Consider the following 8,129-nt stretch of genomic DNA (forward strand, 5'->3'; position numbering starts at 1 on the left):
AGGAAAAGGCTATGTCTGGCGCAAATCCAACACCTCTCATAACCCCGAGAACACCATCCCCACAGTGAAGCATGGTGGTGGCAGCATCATACTGTGGGGATGTTTTTCATCGMCAGGGACTGGGAAACTGGTCGGAATTGAAGGAATGATGGATGGCGCTAAATACAGGGAAATTCTTGAGGGAAACCTGTTTCACTTTTCCAGAGATTTGAGACTGGGACGGAGGTTCACCTTCCAGCAGGACAATGACCCGAAGCATACTGCTAAAGCAACACTCGAGTGGTTTAAGGGGAAACATTTATATGTCTTGGAATGGCCTRGTCAAAGCCCGGTCCTCAATCCAATTGAGAATCTGTGGMATGACTTAAAMATTGCTGTACACCAGRYGYACCRAWCCAACTTGAAGGAGCTGGAGCAGTTTTGCCTTGAAAAATGGGCAAAAATCCCAGTATCTAGATGTGCCAAGCTTATAGAGARATACCCCAAGATACTTGCAGCTGTAAGTGCAGCAAAAGGTGGCTCTACAAAGAATTGACTTTGGAGGGATGAATTGTTATGCACGCTCAAGTTTTCCGTTTTTTTGTCTTATTTCTTGTTTGTTTCACAGTAAAATATATTTTGCATCTTCAAAGTGGTAGGCATGCTGTGTAAATCAAATGATACAAACCCCCCAAAAATCTATTTTAATTACAGGTTGTAACGCAACAAAATAGGAAAAAAGCCAAGGGGGTGAATACTTTCGCAAGCCACTGTATGTCACTCCCTTTAGTTTCTTCCCCAGTCATCATTGTTCCTGTTTCCTGTCGGTGCGCTGTTTGTGTTACATGTTTCTTTCATTTATTAAATAAATGTATTCACTTCCTGAACTTGCTTCCCAACTATCAGTGTACATCGTTACAGAATGATGACTCAACAAAGGGAAGCATCAGGGAGTGTTTTTTGTTTGCTTTTGTTTTGGGGGTGATGTTGGGTCCGGGTGTTGGAGCCGGAGCTACCTGGGAGGCCTCAGACGGTTTGTAGACTCCTATGCCTCAGCGGGTTCGATAGGCTCCCATGCCGAAGCTGTGTGAACAGGTTCCTGTGCCTCAGCCGAGGCAACCGGGGAGGTCTCAGCCGGCTCTTCAGGCTCACTCCTCAGCCAGTTCATCAGGTTTCTGCACCTCAGCGGAGGCGGCCGGTCCGCTCCGGATCCCCGGGATCGTCCCTGTGGTTGGCGTCCTGCGGCTGGAGGAGAACGTGCCGGGGAGCGGTTTCTGTCACTTATACTCTCTCTCCAGCGCTCTAGGTCGTCATGCTCGCGCGCCTCAGCTGGATCGACAGGTTCCCGCACCTTAGCAGAGGTGCCCAGTCCGCTCCTGATCCGGGATCGCCATCTTGGTCGGCGTCCTGCGGCTGGAGCAGCGCGTCGGGGAGGGGGTACTGTAACGTGTGCTCCCTCTCTGTCCTCTAGGTCACCAGGCTGCTCGTTATGGCGCACACCTGTCACCAGCATTACGAGTATAATGACACACACCTGGACTCCATCACCTCCTTGATTACCTGCCCTTTATATGTCACTACCTTTGGTTTCTTCCCCAGTCGTCATTGTTCCTGTTTCATGTCGGTGCTCTGTTTGTGTTTCTTGTTTTGTTCATTTATTTATTAAATGTATTCACTTCCTGAACTTGCTTCCCGACTCTCAGCGTACATCGTTACATGTTGACTATGATATTACTTTAGCTAATATGGTGACAATGATGCAGGCCGTTTGTAGCGCTTGTGATATGATTTCGCTTGGAAAGATTTATTCACCTGGTCACATACAGCTGATGTGTCCACAAGCGAAGGGAAGAGGTGAGAGGAGGAGAGTGCATAGATGAGAGAAGGAATAGAATGTGGCTGCTATGAAAGTGAACTGCGTTTACACGTGCTCAGGGGTGTATTCATTCCGCCAGTTCTGTTGAAAAACTTTTATTAAATGGAAGCGAACGGAACCTAACATGGATAAACATACCTGAATTTGTCCAATAGAAACTCTTGTTTGCAACTGTTGGACTAATTATTACACCCTAGATCAGCTAGATGCAAGCAAGAGTGTATTGAATGTGTCACTGTCTTTCCATGTGTCACTGTCTGTCACCTCAAAGTTTTCTGTGCACCTATGTTGTAAACTTTCATTCATAGGCTAGGTTGTAGCAACCTCGTGATGAGTATAGGGAAAAATGTTGTATTATGTAGTAGCCTAAACCTATTGCTGTTACATTGAACTGGGTGAATGGAATATGAATGACAGTCATCCAATAATGCTGCATTAGAAATAAGGCCATGCTCATGAAAAAAAATTGTCCTCCCTCACCATAAACAGCACTGACTGCCACTGATAGAGTTACATACAGTGCCATCAGAAAGTATACACCCCTGGACCTTTTCCACATTGTTACATGGTGAGATTAAAATGTATTTAATTGGCTATTTTTTGTCAACTGTCTACACAAAATGCTCTGTAATGTCAAAGTCAAAGAAAAATTCTAACATTTGTAAAAGATTATGAAAAATAAAACACTAATATACAATATATTGATTACATGAGTTGATACATGTTAGAATCATCTTTGGCAGCGATAATAGCTGTGAGTCTTTCTGGGTAAGTCTCTAAGAGCTTTGCCCTCCTGGATTGTACAATATTTGTACATTATTATTTTTCAATTCTTCAAACTCTGTCAAGTTGATGGTGATTATTGCTACACAGCCATTTTCAAGTCTTGCCATAGATTTTCAATCAAATTTAAGTAAAAACTGTGACCAGACCACCCAGAAACATTCAATGTTGTCTTAGTAAGCTACTCCAGTGAATATTTGGCCTTGTGTTTTAGGTTATTGTCCTGCTGAAAGGTGAATTTGTCTCCCAGTGTCTGTTTGAAAGCAGAGGATTTTGCCTGTGCTTAGCTCTATTCCATTTATTTTTATCCTGAAAAACTCCCTAGTTCTTGCCGATGACAAGCGTACCCATAACATGATGCAGCCACCACCATGCTCGAAAATATGAAGAGTGGGACTCAGTGATGTGTTGTGTTGGATTTGCCCCAAACATTAGGCTTTGTATTGAGGACATAAAGTTTATTTCTTTGCCACATTTTTTTGATTCTGTACAAACTTTCTTCTTTTCCCTCTGTCATTTATGTTAGTATTGTGGAGTAACTACAATGTTGTTATCCATCCTCAGTTTTCTATCACAGCCATTAAACTCTGTAACTTTTTTAAAGTCACCATTGGCCTCATGGTGAAATCCCTGAGAGGTTTCCTTCCTTTCCGGCAACTGAGTTAGGAAGGACGCCTGTATCTTTGTAGTGATTGGGTGTATTGATACACCATCCAAAGTGTAATTGATAACTTCCCCATACTCAAAGAGATATTCAATATCTGKTTTTGAAATATTTTACGCATCCACCAATAGGTGTCCTTCTTTGCAAAGCATTGGATAACCTCCCTGGTCTTTGTCGTTAAATCCTTGTTTGAAATTCACTGCTCGACTGAGGGACCTTACAGGTAATTGTATGTGTGGCGTACAGAGATGAGGTAGTCATTTTGAACACTATTTCTGCACACAGTGTGGATCCATGCAACTTATTATGTGACTCGTTAAGCCAATTTGAACTCATTAACTTATTTAGACTTGCCATAACAACGGGGTCGACAATTTATTGACCGGACATTTCAGCTTTTCATTTTTAATTAATTTGTAAAAATATCTAAAGATTTAATTCCACTTTGACATTATGGGGTATTGTGTGTAAGCCAGTGACACAACAGCTACATTTAATCCTTTTTAAATTCAAGCTGTAACACAACAAGATGTGGGAAAAGAGCAGTGTAAAAAAAATCAACCTTTATTTAACTAGGCAAGTCAGTTAAGAACAAATTCTTATTTTCAATGACAGCCTAGGAACAGTGGGTTAACTGCCTTGTTCAGGGGCAGAATGATAGATTTTCATCTTGTCAGCTCAGATTTGATCTTGCAACCTTTCAGTTACTAGTCCAACACTCTAACCGCTAGGCTAGCTGATGACCCATACACGTTCTGAAGGTGCTAAATGTGTGTCTATGTTAATCTGTGTAAATTAGGGATATGAATTTCAGGTTTATTTAATTACATATAAGAAATACTTTGGTTAATAAAAAAATTATTCAATAAAATAATGACATCCACATATGTCAACCTGCTGTACATTACAGATCAGTCATGCAATCACTATTTCCATACTATGCAGCTGACTTATTGTTCAATCTAAGAGGGTGTTTGCTAAAACTTTCTATACAGCTTGAGACTGAAACAAATCAGCCAAATTCTGCTCCTCTGTAATCCTTTACAATAAGCTTTCACAAAGCATGATGCAAAATGCTAATGAACACCACTGCTTGCTGTTCACTCTAAAGCATCAGGCTTTAAACTTTCTGTTTCTGTTATTACCTGACTGAGTATGAATGTCATTTCCATACATTTCACCACCAAACAGCAGCCGCCATTAAACGAATAAAGAAATACAATTACAGATTGCCTGTGTGTGAGCAACATGTTCAGTTATTATCAAGCGGCCGTGGATAGATGCTGTGAGATTGGTTTTGTGATCAAATCTAATCTGTGGGATTAGTCCATATCAAATGAATTGAAAGCRAACAAGATACCGCCACGCAACCACAGATTTCGGAGAACCAATAGTCTCACACAATACAGCACAGATACAACTCCTCTGATACCCCCATAAAGAAAACGTTAATGTTTTACCGTCACAGAGCCCAAATTACTAAAATCCTTATAATCCTGATAGAGGAAGAGAGAGCATGATGTTGGTTGGTTGTGGGAATGTGGGAACTAAAATCCTAGACATTGCAACAGCAGACGGCTCAGGTACATCAAATCAAATCAAGCTGTATTCATATASCACATGTCAGACATGAATGCAACACAATGCGCTTCACAGGAAAAAACAAATATACAATGAAAATAAAAACGGAAATATTTACTACACAAGAAACATAAGAGGATTAAAAAACAAAGATTGACAAATTAAAACTGAAAGGAAAAAAATGACCCTAAGGAAAAGCAAAGCTTAAAAAGTATGTTTTAAGATCTCTTTTAACTTCTTATGGCTGGGGGCAGTATTGAGTAGCTTGGATGAATAAGGTGCCCAGAGTAAACTGCCTGCTARTCAGTCCCAGAAGCTAAGACATGCATATCATTAGTATATTTGGATAGAAAACACTCTGAAGTTTCTAAAACTGTTTGAATGATGTCTGTGAGTATAACAGAACTCATATGGCAGGCAAAAACCTGAGAAAAATATCCAACCAGTAAGTGGGAAATCTGAGGTTTGTAGGTTTTCCTATTTAATATACTGTGTCTATGGGGTCAAATTGCACTTCCTAAGGCTTCCACGAGATGTCAACAGTCTTTAGAACCTTGTTTGATGGTTCTAATGTGAAGGAGGGGGGAATGGGAGCTGTTTGAGTCAGGGCTCTGGCAGAGTGCCACGAGCTCACTCAYGCGCGCCCCCGTGAGAATTAGCTGCGTTCCATCGCATTTCTACAGACAAAGGAATTCTCCGGTTGAAACATTATTGAAGATTTATGTTAAAAACATCCTAAAGATTGATTCTATACATCGTTTGACATGTTTCTACGAACTGTAATGGAATTTTTTGACTTTTCGTCTGGCCTGCGCGTCATATATTTCGATTTTGGAACTAAACGCGTGAACAAAAAGGAGGTATTTGGACATAAATTATGGACGTTATCGAACAAAACAAACATTTATTGTGGAACTGGGATTCCTGGGAGTGCATTCTGATGAAGATCATCAAAGGTAAGTGAATATTTATAATGCTATTTCTGACTTCTGTTGACTCCACAACATGGCGGATATCTGTATGGCTTGTTTTGGTCTCTGAGCGCTGTACTCAGATTATAGCATGGTGTGCTTTTTCCGTAAAGTTTTTATTAAATCTGACACAGCGGTTGCATTAAGGAGAAGTTTATCTAAAGTGCCATGTATAATACTTGTATCTTTTATCAATGTTTATTATGAGTATTTCTGTAAATTGATGTGGCTCTCTGCAAAATCACCGGATGTTTTTAGGCAAAACATTACTGAACATAACGCGCCAATGTACACTAAGATTTATGGACATAAATATTAACTTTATCGAACACAACATACATYTATTGTGTAACATGAAGTCCTATGAGTGTCATCTGATGAAGATCATCAAAGGTTAGTGATTCATTTTKTCTCTATTTCTGCTTTTTGTGACTCCTCTCTTTGGCTGGAAAAATGGCTGTGTTTTTCTGTGACTAGGTACTGACCTAACATAATCGTTTGGTGTGCTTTTGTCGTAAAGCCTTTTTCAAATCGGACACTGTGGTGGGATTAACAACAAGTTTATCTTTAAAATGGTGTAAAATACTTGTATGTTTGAGGAATTRTAATTATGAGATTTCTGTTGTTTGAATTTGGCGCCCTGCACTTTCACTGACTGTTGTCAAGTCGATCCCGTTAACGGGATCTCAGCCGTAAGAAGTTTTTAAATGTCCACAGTTTCGGCCCCCATCAGGCTAATCCAGAGGCAAGGGGCATAGTAACTAAAAGCTACCTCTCCATGCTTCTTGGTTCTCGGTCTTGGCATAGTTAAAAGGCCAGTACCAGAGGACCTAAGGGCCCTACTGGGTACGTAACTTAAACCATGTCTGATATGTATTGGGGTGCGCAATCGTGGATTGGTTTGAAAACCAATAGAAGAATTTTAAAATTCATTCTAAAACACACAGGCATCCAGTGCAGAGACTTAAAAAKCGATCTAATGTGTACTCTCCGTCTAATCTTGGTCAGTACCCGTGCTGCAGAATTCTGTACGTTTTGCAGTTGACCAATGGCTTTCTTGGGTAGACAAGTTCTCTTTACATAATCAAGTCTTGATCTCTTTCTAGTGTCCATCTACACGCCTCTCTGGCAAGGCTCTGCTGTATACCAATGGCCCACTTTCAAACCAAACAAAGACCCAGCCAGAACTCTCCTACTCTTCTCTCTACAAAGCTTCAGAGGTACATCACTGCTAAGGGAATAGGAGGGGATGAAATAGAGATGAGAGAGGGAGAGAGAGAGAGAGAGATAGAGAGAATTGGAATTGGTTATGTTGATTAGAATTGTGAGCTGCAGAGAGGAGGGGGGCTTATGTAAGAAAGTTATGTAAACAAAGTGATTAAGGGAAGATCAAGTCTTTTTTATGTCAATAAACACCCTTTTCCATATCACCCCACTCTCCACTTTGCAATCTGAAAATGGTTCTCACACATCTGCTTGTTTAGAGTGGTCTTCTCAGAGGAGGACATTGTAAATGAATATTGCCTGTTTCACACAATAGATTTTCTGTCATAAATGGACAACAACATTTCAACCAGCCACTTCCCTACCATCACAGTTCCCTTACTGCTCTTATTAATTAATTTATTTCTCCCCTGAAATGCAGAGCCTACAAAAAAGCTATTTTCTACCCTCAATTGTGGGGGGAACAGAGGCTTGTAGCATGGATGATTGACACTTTGAGCACTGTTATTTGTCAAGTGTCAGCTTTTCAGGGTTGCGGTAAAGCAGAATGCTTGTGTTTTCTGTTGTGTCGATCATGTTTGCTGGGCTCACAGCGAGATCCCCCACCAACGAACAGCTTGAATTCGATAGTCTTCTTGCATCTCTGGGGGGTGTCCTCAAATTTCAGACTTGTCAAAGTTGGTTTGTCTTTGCCCCTACTCTATTCCCAGTACCTTGTGTAAAAAAGTTGTCCTACTTTGGGGGGGGGGGGGGGGGGGTCAGTGATTGCAAGCAGCGATACAGCAACATCAATATTAATTATATTTCATTTAATGTAGGTGCAGTTTGTAGGTCTCTAGCGGAAAATCACCATATGGGCCGGTCATACATGGTTCTATGTTGCTCTGTCTGTATGCTACGTCTTGCTTGTCCTATGTTGCTCTACTCTGTATGCTATGTCTTGTTTGTACTATGTTGCTCTGCATGTGCTCACTGCTCAATGATTGTCTATATTGTAATTGTTTTTAATAACATGCCCAGGGACTGCGGTTGAAAATTAGCCGGCTGGCTA

This window comes from Salvelinus sp. IW2-2015, linkage group LG14 (assembly GCF_002910315.2).
Source record: "Salvelinus sp. IW2-2015 linkage group LG14, ASM291031v2, whole genome shotgun sequence".
In the NCBI taxonomy this organism is placed as follows: domain Eukaryota; kingdom Metazoa; phylum Chordata; class Actinopteri; order Salmoniformes; family Salmonidae; genus Salvelinus; species Salvelinus sp. IW2-2015.